Genomic DNA, 21,339 nt, shown 5'->3' with positions numbered 1-21,339 from the left:
GACAGGGCAGCTCCAGCAGCAGAACACTGAATCTCACCCAGGATTACAGATGACACAACTCCTCACTGATCTAGATTGTACCCTAGCATGTGAAAATGGCCTAGGTTGGTAGTGACATTTCTTGAGACATGGAGAGTCTTGCTCCCATATAGCCAGGTGTAATAAAAATAACAGGAAAGGCCAAATATGGAAAACTGATCGTTCAGCTTGCTTTTGACCTGCATCATATTTTGCAATATATTCCAAATAAGGAAATTAACATGCAACGTATGTGTCATTGTTTGTGGTTTTAAGTTGTAAAATGCTTGTGTGATTTTTAGCTCGGGGACAGTATTCCAATAGCTGTCGCCCCCTGCGTCCTTGTAACCAAGAAAAGAGCCTCAGGCTGAGCTGATTCAAAATCAATCCTGTGGTTGTTTTACACAACAGCCTTAATAGGTCCCTGTGATGGAATGTAAGGCTACGTCTGGACTACCCACCGTATAGACGGGTTAAAATTGATTGATCGGGGATAGATATATTGTGTCTCATCTAGACTCCATATATAGATCCCCGAGCGCGCTTATGTCGATTCTGGAACTCCACCAACCCCAACCGAGCTGCGGATTCGACAGGGGGAGCCACGTACTTCGATCCAGCGTGGTGAGGATGGGTGAGTAATCTGATCTTAGATATACTACTTCAGCTACGTTATTCACGTAGCTGAAGTTGCGTATCTAAGATCGATTTCCCCCCGTAGTGTAGACCAGCCTTTAATGTCTTCACACCTTCCCCCTGCAGGAGAATGGCTGTTTGACCAGCTGTTTGCCTTGCTGTCTCTGAGGAACTGGTCTGTGGGTGTTCCCCAGAACTGAAACTTTTTCAGTAATATCATACTGTAAAATCTCACAATTTTTACATACACTGTTACTACACATTTTAACAGGAGGATAATATTCAGTAGGTTACGTGTTTTCTAATGATACCTCAGAAGCCATACTGGGTACAAAATTGATCATAATTTTCTAGCAGAGTGAACACAGGGGTATAGACTGACACAGTGTCTGTGTGTGTGTTCCCAGCAGATATGTGGGTATTTCAATCCCTCATAAGCACAATGTTTGGCATCTTCAAGGACCTGGGAAACTGGTCCTGGGAATTCACTAGTTTAGCAAGTGTGAGACTGCATGAAATTGTGAGACCCTTTGGTATTAATAATAAAATAATATAATCTGATAAAATTGCAATGAATCATGCTAGGTATGCCATGTAAAGTGGCAATGAAAATGTTATGATTTGCCAAGTATGATAATTTTGTTTCTATGTTTCTATCACCTTTGTACTGTGAGTTACAGATATGTAGGGTACATCTGTATTTCCAGACTTGTGCAGTGTTTCTGGGTGACACCCCCAGACATAATGGCATCAACATTGCTTAGCCTGTTTGATGACCCATTGAGGGTTATCAGCTGTACAATGAGCCCATGGACCAAGGGGTTACACCTATTGAGTCAGCAAGACATGCTGGGGTATGCTTGTGTAATGAAACCTCCAAAGCTTTTCCATGCCATGTGCTGTGAAGCTTGTGTTTGGGACACAGGAAGTACAAGCCACATGGCAAAAGGAATATAAAGTGCAGCTGCATCATCTCCATCTTGTCTTCAATCCCCCTTCCTACCTCTGGAGCAACTTCTCTACAAATTGAACCCTGGAACAAAGGACTGAATGACCCATCCAAGCTGTGGATGCGTTCCAGACAGACTTTCAAGCCAGCAACTCACCAATACTGCTAAGAACCTGATATATCCATTTTGGAATGTATCTGACTGCTTTTCCATTTTACTTCTTTCTGTCCTTCTTTCGTTTAAACCTTTAGTTTAGATGCTAAAGAATAGTCTGGAAGGATGGAATTTAACTTCATTCTTTCATTCGTTCTTTCTTCTAAACATTTAGTTTAACTGCTAAAGGATTGGCTGTCAGCATGGTATTTTGGATGAGATCCAAACCTATAGTGACTGGGTAATGTGGCTGACCTTCCACCCACCCACTTCCTGGATCCAATTAGGATCACTCTCCTGCTGTCCTCTGGCCATGCTGTATCACAGTGAGCAGAGTTTTTAAATAACTCTCACTGTACGGGACCTAGTTGCTGATTAGGAGTCAGAAAACTGTCATGCAATAAAGGGAGCCATGTGATTTCTTTTTTCAGAGTCTCGTTAACCAGTGTGTGGGATCAGAAGCACAGTTTGTGACTGGTCAGTGAGTTTAACTTCAGTGTTAACCACCAGTTTGGGGAGCATCTGCTCTCCCTTTTTCAGCCTGCTCTGACCTTGTCATTTTCAGTGAGGACTGCCCCAGGCACACCAGGTCACACTAAGCACTGAAGATAAATTAATAGAATGTTTTTAATGATTAAGTTTTATGAAATCAACTGTACTCCTTTGTTTTCTTTCATCTGAGCAGGGTTTCTGGTTTTCCAACGTGATGTGATCTCCCAGCTGGAACAAGGGGAAGAGCCATGGGTCCCAGAGCTGCGGAGTTCAGAGGAAAGAGAGATTCTGAGATCTCCCTGCACAGATGAGGAAACATTAAACCAACTCAGAATCTGTAAGTGCCTGAAGGAAACATCTGGGATGCCCTACAAAGGCCTTGGGAAGTCTCTCAATTCATTATTGTCCGTAGCAGGGGTCGCATCGGCAGGGTAAATATAGCTCAAGGCTTCCTATAGATCCTAGCAGACACCGGGCAGTAGCTTTCTCCCTTCCCCCTGCGAAGCTGGATGGGATGTGAAGGCTGAATTGATCCCCTCCTCTCTCCTGTTGGGGGGAGCTGAGTTCCTGATTTTTATTTGACCTCTCTCCAGCACTTGTTTTGGTTTGGCCTTCCTCTTTCCATCCCTGTTTGAAGTTTCTGTCTCTATCACAGCAGGTGACGCAATGACATGTGAGAAAGAGGAGCAGAATTCTCAGCAGGGAAATGTTGAGCAAGTGGATAAACACAGAGCACTATCGCAAAGAATGAAAAGGAATGTGTCCAGCAGTCACGAGCAGGGAAGATCCTGTGAGGTTCAGCACAGACCAGAAAAAGAGCAGGGAAACCAGCCAGGTGAGAAAATGGATAAATTTATTTCCTGTCAGGGAACTCAGAAGGGCCTTAAGGAAACCAGAATACAGGAGGAAATCTGCAGGGAAAAGCAAAAAAATACATATGCTGAGTGTGGGAAAAACTTCACTTACAGATCAGGCCTTTCTCAACATCAGAGAATCCACACAGGGGAGAGGCCCTATGAATGCCATGAGTGTGGAAAAATCTTCACTCAACGATCATCCCTTATTCGGCATCAGAGAATCCACACAGGGGAGCGGCCCTATGAATGCTGTGAGTGTGGGAAACGCTTCAGTAACAGATCAGTCCTTATTAGTCATCAGAGAATCCACACAGGGGAGAGGCCCTATGAATGCCGTGAGTGTGGGAAATACTTCAGTAACAGATTAGCCCTTATTAGGCATCAGAGAATCCACACAAGGGAGAGGCCCTACGAATGCTGTGAGTGTGGGAAAACCTTCAATCACAGCTCAAACCTTATTACCCGTCAGAGAAACCACACAGGAGACAGGCCCTACGAATGCCGTGAGTGTGGGAAAACCTTCAATCGCAGTTCAAACCTTATTACCCATCAGAGAATCCACACAAGCGAAAGGCCCAGCGAAGGGCGTCAGCCTGCCTGCACAACTCGTAAAGCGGCGAGGGCCACTTTACTATAAAGAAAACAGCTAAGGGCGGAAACCTCCCGGCCCTGCGGAACCACCCCCACCTCAGGACTTCCCGGCCGGTGGAAATACCCCGCCCAGCCCTGCAGAAACAAACCCTCCTTCCCCGGCACCGCCCCACCAAAACAGCTGTGGGTCAAAAAGGAAGGTTGAGGGTGGCTTGGTGATACTTGATTTTAAATCAACCAGGGGCTCCCAGCTGAAGAGGTGCCTGGGAGCCCTCAGAGTCAAATTAAAGGGCCTGGGGATCGGTGGCTGGGGGAACCCGGAGCTTTGTGGGGCTGGGGCAGAGATTTAAAGGGCCCAGAGCTGTTGCTGAGAGGAGACTAAGCCTTTGAAATCCCAGCCTCACTCCATCCGCTTTAGCTGTGGCTGGGATTGAAAGGGCTCTGGGCTGCCTGCAGCCGCAGGGATCTCTGAGCCCTTTAAATCTCAGCTGCTGCCAGTATTCAAAGGGTTCTGGGCTGCCCGTGGTGGCAGAGAAGTGATTGAGGATGTCACCCTAAACCAGTGGTCCCCAAACATTTCACACTGTGCCCTCTTATCCATGGCTGTGGCCCCTCAGAAGCCACAGTGGAGAACTGGGGCTGGGAGTGGGACTGTTGCTTGCTGGGGAGAGGGGTGTGGACAGTGGTAAAGGGGTCGACGCTGGGCTGGGAGCCAGAGTCTCAGGCTGAGGGTGGGGTTGGGGAAGAGCTGGGACAGAGTGCTGCTGAGTAGTGCTCCCTCCCTGCCCTTCATAGGGGCTGGCTCAGGCCCTGAGGTGCCTACCCCTCCATCAGGACGCAATTGGTATGTTCTGCTGCCCTTCACTCAAACAGGAAGGAGAATAACATTTCATTCCACTCAATCCTAAAGTGATTTGTAACCCACCACCATCCCAAACTGGTCATTTTGGGAAAGCGACCCCATCATGCTGCATACCTAGGCAGAGTAGGTGTGTCTATGCAAACAGGGTCTGTTCCTGAAGTCTTTCCCCCAGTTCCTCACTAGATGTGAGTGGGGAGCTCATTCAGCCCCTGCTTACACTTAGTATTTAAAAACGCCATCATATCCCTATCTCTGCTGGCCTTAAATTTCTCTTCCTGTCCATTTCCTGACAGCTCAGGTGAGGTGACCGAGTGGTTAAGGTGATGAACTGCTAATCCATTGTGCTCTGCTCGCATGGGTTTGAATCCCATTCTCATTGGAGGCATTTGGTCTTCACCCCTCCTTTATAGACAACCATCTCCCCCTTTGGTACAATAACAGCTCTAGCAATGTTGCTTCCTACAAACAAAAACCTTCTGAGAAATTCAGACCCCCCCATTGCTGTAAATAAAATGTCTAAATCCCACATTTCTAAAATGTTTTTTTCTAGTCCTGTATTTCTAAGCTTTTCTCTCAAAAGGTAACATCCTCATAATCTCCCCCAAACACCCTGGGACCTGCCCAAATTCTTAAAATACTCTCATCCTGAGCAAGGCCTCAACAGTGAACCAGAGCTAGTGTCTAGGCCAAGCTGTTCTGAAGGAGGCAACTCAAACATTTTCTCTCTGCTTCCCTTGGCAAAGTCTGACTGGGAAAAGAAAATCCCCCAAACTGAAAATTTTCTGCTGAAAAACCAATACTAGTCTGTTTGAGGACTTTGGTTTGAATGCATTATTATTATTCTCTTCTGATTTCTGAATCAGTTTTGTCATCCAGGTGTGTTTCCAGCTGTTGAGTTGTGGGGAGAGAGGCCAAATCATGATGTCTCTACCCCTCTTTCATAGTTCCTTCCAACTTTCTAGAAAGCTCCTTTGCTGGGATGTGAGTCAAGCAGTGCCCAGTGTTGCTGTGTTATCTCGGAGAAGTCTGCATTGTACACGGTTCCTGGGATAGTCCTTGGGAGTGTGGATCACTTTCATGGGTCAGCAGCGAGTCTGGTTCCTCCATTGTCACACCTGAAAGGCTGGTGGTGGGCATTTCCCAACCTCATAACATATCTCAGTAACACACACAGAGCAAATTTCATAACTTCCCAGCCAATGCTACACACACAGACCAACACAATATTAATGTTCAACAGATCAAGACTTTTGAAATGATACCTCACCAGGCAGACTTTGTACAAACCGTATCATCATTATATGAGAGTGGTGAATATGGGGCTTCAAGGTGCTACTCTGAGCACAGCGTGCCACATCTGGGCTGACATTGCAATAGAGATGTACCCGTAGAGTCCATCTCTGCTAGGATAAAGATGGCAGCATGGCTGGCCTGTGTCATCTGACTGGGGCTCATGGAGCTAATGCTGAGGGGCTAAAAACTGTGGTGCAGATATTTGTGTGCACGCTGAAGCCTGGGTTCAGAAACCCTCACCCTCCTGGGGTCTCTGAGGTTGGGCTCAAGCCCATCTGTCTGCACTGTAATGTTATAGTCTTGCAGCCCAAGCCCCATAACCCCGAGTCAGCTGGCCGGGCTTTGAGACAGGTGCCCTGCGTGTTTTAATCACAGTGTAGACATAACATTAGCATACATCTACAGTGCAGTGAAACACCACGGCTGGCCCATGTCAGATTAATCAGGGTCATGCGACTTGGTCTGTGAAGTTGCATTGTACGTATCTCGGCTCAGGCTCTGTGCCCTGCTCTAGGAGCCCAGAAGGTTGAGAGGGAATTTAGCCAGTGGAAATGGTAAAACTGTAGTGAAGTATTACCCTGGACTCATGGCATTTCTCCATCTGTCTGTCTACTTTGGGAGAGGGACATAAACATGTCCTGCTGCAGTCGTTATTTCAAAGGGTGGTTTAGGATTTTCATTCTCAAACATGGTGCACAAAGTAGGACTCAATCCTCAGTGTAAATAAACAAGCTACCAACACATCACGGATACCAATAACAGTGGCAGGTATTCTCTGGGCACTGAGATTTTTCAAGGAGTTGGTGGCTCCTTTCTTTCCTCTTCCTGGAGTAAACTCAGCTTTTTATTCTATCCTTGATGATTCATGGAATAACAGCAGCAGCTTGAAGAAAGAGGAGAGGGAATATCTCACTGCCAGGGGTGAAGGTGGCCACGTCCCCTCTGTTTGACCATTGCCATTGCAGGAGAGAAGGTTTCAGTGGAATTGAATGCCCTTGCTCAGACAAGTGACACTGGAAGTTTTTACTGTTCAGGGATCCATGCAAAGGAAATTGTGTCTCTGTGTGAAAATGGGGAGGGAAATGAAACACACACATGGTGGCATCTAATGTAGAAGGGACCCCTATAGGATTAGAACAGAATAAATTCTCAAGCAGCATGTTTCTTACTTTGCCCATCTGTCAATTTTGATGATTATCAATGGAAATATTTTGCCATTGGGTTGTGTGTTTACACAGAAATTGACATTTACTAACAAATAAGTAATTCTTCCAAGCCTGCCTAGTCTGCCAGTGCTGAGTTTAGAAGGACAGAGTCACTCTTCCCCGTCCCCATGCCAGGCCTGGGCTCTCCATGCTGCTCACTTTCCGCAATGTTGGGATCCATCCCTGATCTCCCCTCAGACCTCTGCCCTCCATCCCCACTTCTGGGATCCCCTCCCGACACTGTCCAAATGCCATGCTTCTAGGATCCCTCTGCCTTGCCCTTCCTCCCCTCTGAGCAAAAGCTCTGCACTATTCCCACACTGGGAATTGAACCCCAGGCCACCTGGGTGAAAACCAGAAATCCAGATCACTAGACCACATGGGACTGGGATTGTGCTGTTGGTCTACTAAGCCAACCCCTCATGAGAGCAGCAGCACCACCCAGCAGGGATTGCACACAGGGCTGCATTAACCCTTCAGGTGCTGAGGTTTTCCCTCTGTCCGTTCCCAGTACCTGTGATCAGGAAATAGACATCAGGGCTCCCAGGTGCTGCACAGACCATGACTGAGATCAGGACCCCACATTGCACTAGGTGCTGTACAATCCTTGGCCAACACTGGGACACCCAGGAGGTTCCCCTCAATTTCCATGAGCCTCTGCTGCCCAACTTCTTCTGACTCCCTCTGGCTCACCCCCCGCCCCGCAAAAAACCCACCTTTCCAAACCGTCCTCCTTTCCCTGCCCCCTAATTTTGCTTTCACGCCCTGGGACCATCTCCTCTCTTCGTCCCTCCTCTCCCCCCGAGGTGAGCAGAGATGGAGGCTACTTCAGCCAGCAGAGTCAGCCCCAGCGACCCGCCCGGGGCAGTGTTTGCAGACACAGGGAGGGAGCAGCTGGGAGTGGGTGGTACTGGGAAGAAGGAGGCAGGAGAACAAAGCCCAGAGCCTGGGGGCGGGGCTCTGGCACTGCCTTGGGGTAAGGCTGTGGCACAGGCAATGGGCGGGGCAGCTCCTGGGGGAGGGGCTCTGGCACAGGCAAGGGGTGGGGCAGCTCCTGGGGGCGGGGCTCTGGGGGCAGTGGGATGTTAGGTCAGCTGCTTCCCCCTCCCTGCTCCTGCGGGGGCTGAGTGAGTCCCCCCCAAACAGCCTCAGGGGTCGGGGTGGGCGGGGGTGCGGGGCCAGCAGCAGCACAGCCCGCCCTGCTTCCCTGGGCTGTCCCGCACACCTCGGGCTGATGGCTCTGCCATGGCATCCTCATGAATCACTGATCCCTGCACGCCAGGATCGGCTTCTGCCACAGCAGCATCAGGTGCCCCAGGGAGCCCAGCTAGGCTGGGGCTGGGGGCAGTGGAAGGTTAGGGGAAGAGGAAGCTCCAGATAGTGGCAGAAGGGGCGGGGGAGGGGAGAGAAGCCGAGCTTCTCCTCCCCCCGAGTCGGGGAGCAGAAGCCCTGGACTGGACTGGAGCCACGCTGGGGAAGGGACGGGGGAGGAGAAGCCCTGGGCCCCTGCAGGAGCTGCAGCTGGGGGAGGGAGGGGGAGAAGCACCAAGCTGGGGAAGAGGAGGAGAAGCCACGCTGGGTTGGTGTTATATCCTTGGGGGCAGCAAGTTTAGGAAGAAATCACTTGAGGCCAGACGGCAGACAGGTAACAAAACTACCATTTATTTACAGACACAGAGCTCGCCTAACAGGCTGAAGCTGGCTGGGCTATCCCCTAATAATCTAACTCAGTTGCCATAGGAATAAAAGCCATGACAACCAAATACACAATATTTTCCTCCCCCGCTAATAAGAACACCTCCCCTAAATAAAACACACACTAGACTAGAGGCAACAAAGAATCCTGTGGCACCTTATAGACTAACAGACGTTTTGGAGCATAAGCTTTCGTGGGTGAATACCCACTTCGTCAGATGCATGTAGTGGAAAGTTTCAGGGGCAGGTATATATATGCAGGCAAGCTAAATGAGGCAGTTCAATCAGGGAGGATGAGGCCCTGTTCTAGCAGTTGAGGTGTGAAAACCAAGGGAGGAGAAACTGGTTTTGTAATTGGCAAGCCATTCACAGTCTTTGTTTAATCCTGAGCTGATGGAGTCAAATTTGCAGATGAACTGAAGCTCAGCAGTTTCTCTTTGAAGTCTGGTCCTGAAGTTTTTTTGCTGCAGGATGGCCACCTTAAGGTCTGCTATAGTGTGGCCAGGGAGGTTGAAGTGCATTCCTACAGGTTTTTGTATATTGTCATTCCTAATATCTGATTTGTGTCCGTTCACCCTTTTCTGTAGCGACTGTCCAGTTTGGCCTATGTACATAGCAGAGGGGCATTGCTGGCATATGATGGCAGGTGAATGAACCAGTGATGGTGTGGCTGATCTGGTTAGGTCCTGTGATGGTGTCACTGGTGTAGATATGTGGGCAGAGTTGGCATTGAGGTTTGTTGCATGGATTGGTTCCTGAGCTAGAGTTACTATGGAGCAGTGTGCGGTTACTGGTGAGAATATGTTTCAGGTTGGCAGGTTGCCTGTGAGCGAGAACTGGCCTGCCACCCAAGGCCTGTGAAAGTGTGCGATCATTGTCCAGGATGGGTTGTAGATCCCTGATGATGCGTCGGAGAGGTTTTAGCTGGGGACTGTATGTGATGGCCAGTGGAGTCCTGCTGGTTTCTTTCTTGGCTTTGTCTTGCAGTAGGAGGCTGCTGGGTACAGCAGAGAACTGCTGAGCTTCAGTTCATCTGCAAATTTGACACCATCAGCTCAGGATTAAACAAAGACTGTGAATGGCTTGCCAATTACAAAACCAGTTTCTCCTCCCTTGCTTTTACACCTCAACTGCTAGAACAGGGCTTCATCCTCCCTGATTGAACTGCCTCATTATTTCTAGCTTGCCCGCATACATATACCTGCCCCTGGAACTTTCCACTACATGCATCTGACGAAGTGGGTATTCACCCATGAAAGCTCATGCTCCAAAACGTCTTTTAGTCTATAAGGTGCCACAGGATTCTTTTCTGCTTTTACAGATCCAGACTAACATGGCTACCCCTCTGATACTAGACTAGAGAAGGAGGGTAGACTGCCTCCATTCCAGGCTAAACCCCGGGGATTATTTTGTCCCATAACTGTGGGTTCACTCTAGCTAAAGATCCAGCCGATGAGGAGGCCTTCTGTCTCTAGGTGGATTACGGCAAACTGCTGGTGTTGTTGCACCCAAAAGTACCATGGGCTTAGGGTCTGCAGCATGAACAGGTGAGGAGGTGGTATCAGCTCATGCTGGGCAAAGGGGTATCTCAGCCACTGGCAGTAAGGGAGGAGAACAGTCAGGAATAGGTGATTCGTGAGTCAGTGTCTGACCAGAAGAGGTGAAGTCACACCACGCAACTGCAGATGTGTCTGAGGACTGGCATGATCTCGCAACAGCTGATCTACATGTCGCCACCAGGTAAGATTCTCTGCAGTCGGAACTGTGTAGAAAACAGGTCCTGTTTGAGTGATGATCGTGGCAGGGACCCATTTAGCTCCAGAAGTATAATTCCGAGCCAAAACTGGCTGTCCCGGGCTAAAGGTTCAGTCTTTTACTCTGGGTGCACGTCTGATGACTTGAAGTTGCTGCTGATATTGCACAATTTGTCAGGGTTCAGAAGGTTTCAGCAGATCAAAGCAAGTGCGCAGCAGTCGTTCGATCATTAGAAAGGCCGGGGATGCCTGGGTGGTAGCATGAGGTGTGTTTCTGTAGGAAAGTAAGAAGGTATCCAGACGCTTTTGAATGGAGTGTTGTCCTCTTGCTGATTTCAAAGCGTGTTTCATTGTCTGCACAAATCTTTCAGCTAATCCATTGGTAGATGGACGATATGGTGCTGACGTGATGTTGTGTATCCCATTTGCCTTCATAAAATTTTGAAACTCCTGAGAGACGAACTGCAGTCCATTGTGGCTCACAAGTTGTTCTGGGAGACCAAAACGACTAAAGAGTCCCCGTAGTTTTTGGACAGTATTCTCTGCAATAGTGGACTGCATTATAGAGACTTCTATAATATATATAATATAGGGGTAAGGATGGATCAAAGTGCGTTAGAACTTCAGAATTTAGCAGTGTATCCTTAGCATTGCTAAATGCAACATCACAGGCTTCAGTCCACTTCCAGGCCTTGTTCTGCCCCAGGAGCTCATGAAGTGGTTTTAGCAGTGTGGCTAACTCTGAGATGAACTTTCCATAACAGTACAGTAGTCCTAGAAACGAGTGAAGTTGGCTTACATTTCAAGGTGGGGGAGCCTCTACCATAGCTTTAACTTTTGCAGGGGGCTTATGAAAACCTGCAGAATCAATGATGTGTCCCAAATATTCAACAGAGAGCTTGAAGAATTCACACTTGTCTTTGCGAACTCGTAGGCCATACTCTTCCAGTCTTTGTAGGGTAGCCTCTAAATTCTTTGATCCCCTTCATTCCTTCCAATGACCAGGATATCATCCAGATAGCACTGAACTCCTGACAAGCCTCACAAGATCTGGTCCATAGCCCTCTGGAACAGGGCGGGAGCAGAAATTATTTTGAAGGGTAGGCGACAGTATAGATAAAGCCCCTTATGAGTCACAATAGTCAACATATCTTAGGACTTGTAATCGACATGCATCTGTAAATATGCTTGACTCAGATCAATCTTACTGAACCTTTGTATTCAAGCCAGGCCTGCGAAGAGGTCATCTATGCAGGGAAGAGGGTATTGCTCTGCACACAACACTGGGTTGACAGTGACTTTAAAATCACCGCAAATCCGGAGAGAGCCATCTTTCTTCAGTATTGGAACGATAGGAGAGGCCCATGAACTATGGGTAACTGGTGTTAGGACTCCATTGGTGACCAGGCGCTCCAGGTCTGTTTCGACTTTTGTCCTGATGGCATATGGCACAGTACAGGCTTTCAGATATTTTGGTGGACTATCAGGTTTAATGTTCAATGTCACAGTGATTCCCTTCATACTTCCCAAATCATCTCCAAAAACAGCAGCATGTTTCCTTAGTATAGGGGTTAGACTGGTTTCTTCTTTAGTCATCCGGTGCACTTCTGCCCAGGTCAGCTGAACCTGCCCAAGCCAAGACCTACCCATTAAGGCTGGGTAGTTACCTCTCACCACAAACAGTGGCAATTTAGCAGCCAGTCCATTGAGCTCCACCTTAACATCAATAGTGACCAACATGGGCACAGCTTCTCCCGTATACGTCTTCAGAACAGTTTTTGTTGCCTTAAGTGAAAGATGCTGTAGGTTTTCTTTATACACAGTTTCGGAGACCAGCGAGATGGCTGCACCGGTGTCCAGTTCCATGCGTATAGATTTGCCATCCAATAACAGGGTTACCCCGTATTCACGTGAGCCCACCGCCAAAGAAAAAACATGCAGTGGCACTTCCGCTTGCGATGAGGTGTCACCTTGATCATCCTGGGTCTGTTCTAGGGTATGCAGGGTTACTCTTTTTGTCGGCCAGACCGCAGGCCTCTTGTTCTTTTGTTTACAGGCACACTCAATGTGTCCCTTTTTGCCACAGTGTCGACACACCAGGTCCTTACACCAGCATTCTGATGCCTGGTGACCCGGCTTACCACAGCGGTAACGTTCCTGACTCTGCACAGTTTTGTGGGTAGGTTCTTGTGACACTTTTTGCAGCCTAGGGGATGCACCGATGTATTGCACCTCCCTTGTATCCAGTTCCATGGACACAGCAAAATCAACATCCTTCTGTAATGTGTGAAAGTAGAATGAATTATATTGTGAAAATAGAAAGGATTAAAGAAATGCTGTCTGTACCTTTAAGAAAAACTGTTGGAATGCTGCAATCTAGGTGTCAGGAATACAGACATTCACATAGAACAATTGCACCATTTAAGGGCAATTGGTGAAGTATTAGCCTCAGATCCATAAAGAGTTAGTAAGGAAGTAGGATATGCATGCTGTGCCCCAGGTGAATTTTACAGTTTTGCTTTCTTTGTTCCTTTGTCTGATTCCCGCTCTTTTATCTGTATAAATAAGACTGTTTTGGCCTTGCATGGCCGCTCACATATTCTGAATGTTATTGGCAGAGCGCTGTGCTAATAAAACAGAGTGGTCTGACAAATTGTGAGTCCTGATTCTAACTTTGACAATTTGGAGGTTCCACCGAGATGGCAAACGTCTTCACTGGGGCTGTGTGATTCCTGACTGTTTTTGTGGGATGACCGTGGCAGCCGGCACCTGGGCATTTGGCCCAAGCGGTCCCCCACTAGAGCGGAAAGGCGCACAGCCACAGTGAGGTCTACGCCATCGAACCTGTTGGTTCCCACTCTGTTCTGGTAGGGATCCTGGGATCTGACATCAGGAATCTGGTCAGGTAATTATTTCTGTGTTTTGTCCGGACTGAGGACTGTCCTGTCTCTGTGTCTATCTGTCCTCTTGTGGAGTGTTTGAGTCTGGGTGCCGTCTCTGTCTGGGGATCGGCCGACCAAGGGGTTCCTGTCCCCGCGGTCTGAGTGAGTGAAATCTGCACAATTGCAGCCGCACCACACCTTGGGTAAAACCTTTAGTGTGAAAGCAAGGGCAATTGAGGCAGTAGCCTGTGGGCTCCTTTTATGTGTTGCAGCAGGCATCGCTCTGACGAACCTGAATTTCCTTCTTGTGTGATTGGTGTGTGAAAGTCCTCCTGTACTGGTAACCAGAGGTCTAAGTCGGGACAGTTCCCTAAATGAACGCCGGCTCATTTTATGTATTTAGGATGGGTCCAGACTCCTGTAAAAAGGGTCAAGACTCCTGTAAATTTCTGGGAAAATGGTCTAGGCTAACTCAGGTGGATCCCAAAACTCAGTGGCCACTGTTAAAATCTTGGAACAAAGACTGAGTGGACGTCTTAAAGGACAAACTCGGCCAACCTAAAACTAAATTGGCTAAAGGAGAGGTTAATTGTTTCATGCAGTGGTGGGAAGAGGCAAATCATAGGTGGACAAAATCAAAACTGGCCTCTCACTTATTCAAATAATAAGTTAAAAGCTTTATTAAAAGCCTCCTCTCCCACCACTAGACCGAGCGCTCCCCTTTACCCCATTCTCCAAACCCCGGATCGATCCAAACCCCTTCATACTCCCATCTCATTGTAAAAAGGACAAAAAGTCCCTTGTTCTGTTCCCCTTTGTTGTCTGCCTCAGAAACTGATTCTTTATAGTGTCCCACTACCAATTCAGCAAGGCTCGGGGCGGGGGGAGCTCCTCAACTAGCCCCCACCCTTCCTGGTCCCTTTCCTTGAACATTTCTTTCAAAATTGTGAAATGACCACAATATCATTCACAAACGGTTCATTGAAAAAAGCAGGATCGGGCCCAGACAAGCAGGCAAGCAACAGAAAAGAAACAGGTTGAAAGCCCTAAGGGAATAGTGTCAGGAGTAAAAAAAGTAGTAAGTGCAGGCATGAACCCCTGGAACAATACTTAAAAGGGTGAAATCTAAGGTGATAAAGGTGTCATTTTGGAACACAAACAAGTGATTTAAGAAAAGAGAGTGAAAAGTTAACTATAGAGGCTGGAGAGAATTAAGCAGTTAAACTTTGTGGAAAATGTTAAAAAGGACCATGTTAAAGAGAGAGAATTCTTGGTTTCCTTGCAGACATTCTGAAGGGAAAATGGACCCTTTTCCAGAAGAGTGCCTGTAAATAATCCTTATATATATATACAGCTATGCAAAAACAAAGCAGTGTAAAAAAAAAATGTTAAGGAAAAGAAAATGTGTATGTATCTATTTGTCTGTGTATGTAAAGTTCTAAGAATCTAAACCAACACATCTGGTTTGTAAAACTACTGTTTTGTAGGTGTAAGATAAATTGATTTTGTTTTTGTTTTTAATGCCACTAAAAATTCATTTGACTCTTTGATTCAAAGTTGCAAAACTGACAGACCTTTTTGCAAGACACAGGTAATTAGTGTTGTTTGGCTTTGGGATTTAGCATTTAACCCTTAAGGGGTAACTTGATTCTTTACAAAAATTAAAATGTTTTTAAATAAAGACCAAGTCATGGCTGCAATAGGGCAGTCAGAATCAGGAGAATAGGTAGAGATTCTGGAGTCTTTTTGTTTGTTTGGTTTGTTTTTTTTTTTTTTTTGTAACAATAGCAGATAAGAGCTGTAATGACAGAATAAGAAGTTAACAGTGACCCTCTGAAGCAACAGCAGAGGTGAGGTGCACAAAACAAAAAGAAGCAATGTTAAAAACACTGAGCCTTAAAATGACTATGTGTAATCAGACTGTCACTTTAATAAAAGTACATGAAAACTCTGTAAAAACAAAACAAAGTTATACCTTATGTAAAAATTAATATGGCTAATGTTTTTGAAAAGTTATAGTATAGAAAGAATGTGCATTTTCCGTAGGACATGTGCAGCGTATATTGTAGAAAGGGATGTAAAAAAAAATGCAAATGAAACATGCTGCTGAATTAAAATCCTATTAGGGCTCCAAAAAGAGCCACAATAGGCTGTGTTTTCTTTTTCAGATCCCTGTGTGTTAAAACAGAGTCTCTGAGCTCTGCTGATGGCTTTGAATCCAAAAGCCTAGCCTGTGTTGATGCAAATTACCTAACTGATAAAGAAAGGTGAAAACTGCCAGCACAAATGAAGCTGCAAATAAAGAACATACCTGGTCAGCAAACAAACTGCCTACATAAAAGGCATGGTATAACAAGATACCTTTAATTAATTTGATGCTAATGTTACTGTTAATATTAAACATTAAAATAACTTTAATGTTAGTGAGTACCCCTGTAACAACTTGTAGTGTGTATGATTTTTGGAAAAATCCTTTAAAGTAATATGGTAATGATGCTTCTCAGCTATTACCTGTGAATAAACTTAAAGCTTAACACAGCAGGGAAAACATTACAAACTTGGTCTGCTATATAAGAGGCAAAACTTGAGGTACACCACCTCATGAATTTAATAACTAAACAGTGAAATACTTTTTGCATAACCCTTAAAATGTAGAAGCCATTAAAACCTGGCCTGCCTTTAAAAAAAAAAAAAAAAAAAAAAAAAAAACACCACAGGAAAATATGGGGGTAATTCCTCTGTTTTGCCTGCAGTCAGGAAGGGTATTTGTAAAAGAATGAAATCTTTAAGCAATAATCAATGCCACCCCAAAAGGGGTAGAAAACTGTTCTTTTTGTCTTTCAGATAATCCAAAGTACTGTATAATGGACTATGTGTATGTGTTAATTCTTGGGGAAAAGTGTTTAAAAAGTGCTAGCAACCCACCAGAAGACAAATGTAAATGTAATGTAAGTACTGTGTTTACCAATAATCACATTTACTATTTGCCACAACAACAACAACAAAAGAGTCTCCGCTTACTGTAAGCACTGATTTAGCTGAATTCTCTATCAACCTTGGCATTAAATGGCAAACAGTTACCAATCATCTGTTAAAAGGTAAAAAGGTAACATGGCTCCTAAAAAAAATAAAAACAAAAATGTGGAAAACTGAACTGTTCATATTATACACGCAAATGGAGACATGTTAAAAATTGCCACTGCATAAAAGCATAACAGCTTACCATTGGTATAACATTTTCTGGATGGTCTCCCACAACTACTGGCATACTAATATTACTACCCTAATTGTTTTTGGTTTTACATTGTATGTGTTTAATTGAAATGTTTAAAATGTGCTGGTGAATAAAACAAATGTATGTAAAGCTAAAGCCACAGGCCCAAATCACCTCCCAGTATTTTCTATTACGTGGACTAAATAAGAAGTGACACTGGCGATTAATAATCTTAGTGTCAAAAGGGGGATATGTAGGAGCAGGATTTTATAATATCCCATAAGAATTAAAGTATAATTTGATTTCATCCTGCTAGTCACTATTTTTAAATAGCAGAAAGAAATGACCCCCTGGGACTATAGGATTCTGTTTTCCCATATGCATTACAAATTGGGCCCTCTCTAACTCTTTGTTTTAAGATTTAGGTAGTAAGAGACAGGATTCTCTATTGTGTCTGTGTTAAGTAAATTAGAGAAACATTGAAGGCCTGGGTCTCAATGTAAATTGTCTTAGTTATCAATTGTAAAACTTAGCAAGGTTTAATTTGCAATGCTTTTTTTGTTCTATATAAAATACTACTGTTTGTATTCTCAAATCTATTTGTGTGAATGAGGAATGTATGCATCAGGAAAAGATAAGGTGTGAAGGCCATTGTTACAGCCAGAGTCAAGGGACGGCTGTTAAACTGTCTGGCATCTCAGAGTGGATACATGCTTCGCAGTGTAAGAATGCACAGACCCCAGTGAACCAATCACCACCTCAGGACCACGCAGAGTCAATTTTTTTGACTCCAGAAGAAGACGTAGAGGAACAGCCTGCAATACCTTACAATCTACGCTCTCGTAAGGGTTGCCAGAAGCAGATGACTACATAAAGCAAGGCCCAAGAAGAAGCAGTAGTGAGCCAAGCGCCTGCTGCCTGGTGGACATAAAACTGTGAGTGCAGTTCCCTCAGTTGAGGTTGTCAGAACCAGAAGGGCCTTGCCTCCAACATGCAGCTCTGGTAGCGCCTGTTCCTCGGCTGCTGGTATCTTAAGGTCTGGGGTGCACACAATGACAATTCTTTTATCCAGCAGCAAGTGTGGATAGCTCAGATCCTTATTATTTCTAAATGCTGAGTCTGCAGCCACATCCCAGCCCACTCTCAAACTGGTGTTCCTGTCCTGGCTATCCCACTCAATTCCCCAGACCTCACTGGAGGACCTTGTCTGTTTAACACAATATGGAACAGTAATGACACCTGGGAAGAGGCTATTGGCAGTTCCTTTACCCCACTTGGGGGAGCAATACACCAGGCAAAAAGGCTCCTAAGTAGTTAAATAATGGCAAATAAAACCAGAGAAGTTTAAGAGCCCTGGCCAAGGAAACAGAGGCGATCGGACAGGTGGCCCTCCAGAACCGTCAGGCATTGGACATAGTGCTCACGGCCAAAGGAGGGACCTGTGCTCTCACTGGAAAACAATGTTGTATGTTTATACAATACCAATAAGGTAATAGATCGCTACAGCCACTTAGAACAAATCGCATATCTTCCTCATGAAGAGCTGAGTTCTTTATGGAAGTGGCTAAGTAACCTGTTCAATTTCTCTGGCATAGGAAACTGGTTGTTTCAGGGAGCCCTAACTATCCTGTTTGAAATCTTAGTGATTTTTGTATGCTTTCAGTTAATCTGTTGTATCCAGAATTGTGTCACCCAGATGGCTGCCCCAAAACAGAGTGCTAATATAATGATTTTGAATATCACTGATGAACAAAAAGATAAGAAACGGTTAATTTGTGGAACCCAGTAATTGTTGGTCATGGCGTGCGCTTGACCAAAAGGAGGGATTGTGAAAGTAGAATGAATTATATTGTGAAAATAGAAAGGATTAAAGAAATGCTGTCTGTACCTTTAAGAAAAACTGTTGGAATGCTGCAATCCAGGTGTCAGGAATACAGACATTCACATAGAACAATTGCACCATTTAAGGGCAATTGGTGAAGTATTAGCCTCAGATCCATAAAGAGTTAGTAAGGAAGTAGGATATGCATGCTGTGCCCCAGGTGAATTTTACAGTTTTGCTTTCTTTGTTCCTTTGTCTGATTCCCGCTCTTTTATCTGTATAAATAAGACTGTTTTGGCCTTGCATGGCCGCTCACATATTCTGAATGTTATTGGCAGAGCGCTGTGCTAATAAAACAGAGTGGTCTGACAAATTGTGAGTCCTGATTCTAACTTTGACAAATGTAAGCTGAACCTCTGTTAGTAGGCACTTCCATATAGCTTCTCTGTAGAGGCCACACACTAACCTGTCACGCAGGGCATCATTTAACATCTCTTTAAATTCACAGTGTTCTGCTAGCTTTTTTAAAATTGCTACAAATTGCACAACTCTTTCATCTTCTTTATGGTCTCTTTTGTGGAACCGATATCTTTCATTAACTACCAGTGGTTTTGGGGAAAAATGGGACCCCAGGATTTCCACCATGTCACTGTAAGATTTAGTCTCAGGCTTAACAGGGTATAGTAAGCTGCGTAGCAGGGAGTAGGTTTTAGCTCCTACAACACTTAAGAATATGGGCACCTTCTTCTCTTCTGTAATGTCATTTGCAATAACAAAAAGCTCAAAACACTCAGTATACGCAGGCCACTGCTCTATATTCTCATCAAAAGGTTCCAGTGGCCCGGTCAGAGTAGCCATGATTTTTAGTTTCACTTTCTGTACCTTGACTTCTACTTCCATATGTTGCTGGAGCAGCACCAGAATCCCATCCTCGTCGCCACTTGTTATATTCTTGGGGGCAGCTGGTTTAGGAAGAAATCACTTCAGGCCAGACAGCAGACAGCTAACAAAACTACCATTTATTTACAGACACAGAGCTAACCCAACCGGCCGAAGCTGGCTGGACAAATTCCTAATAATCTAACTAAGTTGCCATGGGAACAAAAACCATGACAACCAAATACAGAACAGTGGGCACCTTGCTGTGTGGTAGGGATCACAGTAACCCAGACTCAGCGCTGGAACAGGCCCCTGATTGAGGGGGTGGCTGCATGGTTTACAGCGCCCTGATGTCTCAGACAATGTGTCTCTCCCAAAGCCTCAGATCTGCATCCCCAGAAGGCTCCTGCGCTGCCTCCGCTCCTTTAACCTTCTACAGCAAGGAGCAGCAGCAAGGGTCAGGGATGAGCCATAGGCACTAGGTGGGGGGGCAGAGGCTTCAGGAGCCCAGAGTGTTTGCCTGTCTGGGCATTTTGGCTGAGACCTCAGGGACACATTGTCAGGCAGAATCCCAGGCATCTGTATGAAAGGAGCATAAGGACGTAAGAGCAGCCAGACTGGGTCAGACTGGGTCCATCTCGCCCAGTATCCTGTCTTCCCATAGCGGTCAAAGCCAGGTGCCCCAGAGGGAATGAACAGAACAGGTAATCATCAAGTGATCTATCCCCTGTCACCCGCTCCCAGCAAACAGAGACTAGAGACAACTTCCCTGCCCATCCTGGCTCAGAGCATGTCCTCCATGAATCGATTTAGCTCTTTTTCTGAGCCCTGTTATAGTCTTGACCTTCACAACATCCTCTGGCAAGGAGTCCCACACGTTGACTGTGTATTGTGTGAAAAAATACTTCCTTTTGTTTGTTTTAAATGTGCTGCCTATTAATTTTATTTGGTGACCCCAAGTTCTTGTGTTATGAGAAGGAATAAGTAACAATTCCTTATTTACTTTCTCCACACCAGCCATGATTTTATAGACCTCTATCATGTCCTCCCTTAGTCATCTTTTCTCCAAGCTGAAAAGTCCCAGTCTGATTATTCTCTCCTCAGATGGCAGACACTCCATACCCCTTTCTGAACCTTTTCCAATAACAATACATCTTTTCTGAGATGGGGTGATCGTATCTGCATGCAGCAATCAAGATGTGGCCGTACCATGGATTTATACAGCAGCAATAAGATTTTCTCTCTTATTTTCTATCCCTTTCCTAATGACTCTCAACATTCTGTTTGCTTTTTGACGGCTGCTGCACATTGAGTGGATGTTTGCAGAGAACTATCCACAGTGACTCCAAGATCTCTCACTTGAGTTGCAACAGCTATTTGACATCCCATTGTTTTATATGTAGAGTTGGGATTATGTTTGCCAATGTGCATTACTTTGCATTCATCAGGATTGAATTTCATCTGCCATTTTGTTGCCCTTTCACCCAGTTTTGTGAAATCTCTTATTTGCTCCTCACAGGCTGCTTCGCACTTAACTATCCTCAGTAGTTTTGGATCATCTGCAAATTTTGTCACCTTGCTGTTTAGCAGATCATTTATCAATATGTTGACTAGTCCTGGTCCCAGTACAGACACCACTAGTTACCTGTTTGCATCCTGAAAACTGACCATTTATTTCTAACCTTTGTTTCCTAGCTTTTAACCAGTTATTGATCCACGTGAGGACCTTCCAGAGGTGAAAGTAAGTCAGTCCAGTCCAGTATGGGATACCGGCAAGAGCGAGTACGCTGTGCCAGCCCGGCCCGGCTTTCCCAGGCTGGTGATTTAAAGGGCCCAGGGCTCCCTGCAGTGGCCGGAGCCCCGGGCCCTTTAAATCGTCTTCCTAGCCCCCCTGCTGGAGCCCTGGGGAGCAAATCACTGTCGTGGATACTGCTCTCTCCTGCGCTACGAACACAGAGCAGGGGCGGCGGGAGCTTCCTTACAGTGGGGGGGCACCGTTGTCTGAACTGTGGCACTCCCATGACACCCCTTCCTCA

The 21,339-nt window shown here is 45.7% G+C and overlaps 1 protein-coding gene across 1 annotated transcript in view; it reads left to right on the top strand.

Annotated features, from left to right (window-relative positions):
• LOC127052581 (zinc finger protein 436-like) overlaps nucleotides 1-21,339 on the top strand; it is a 269,164-nt gene that overhangs the window by 149,306 nt on the left and 98,519 nt on the right. The window lies entirely within an intron of this gene.

Source organism: Gopherus flavomarginatus, chromosome 5 (assembly GCF_025201925.1).
Source record: "Gopherus flavomarginatus isolate rGopFla2 chromosome 5, rGopFla2.mat.asm, whole genome shotgun sequence".
NCBI lineage: Eukaryota > Metazoa > Chordata > Testudines > Testudinidae > Gopherus > Gopherus flavomarginatus.
Note: the sequence above shows the minus strand (reverse complement) of the source record. Positions and strands in the feature narration are given on the sequence as shown.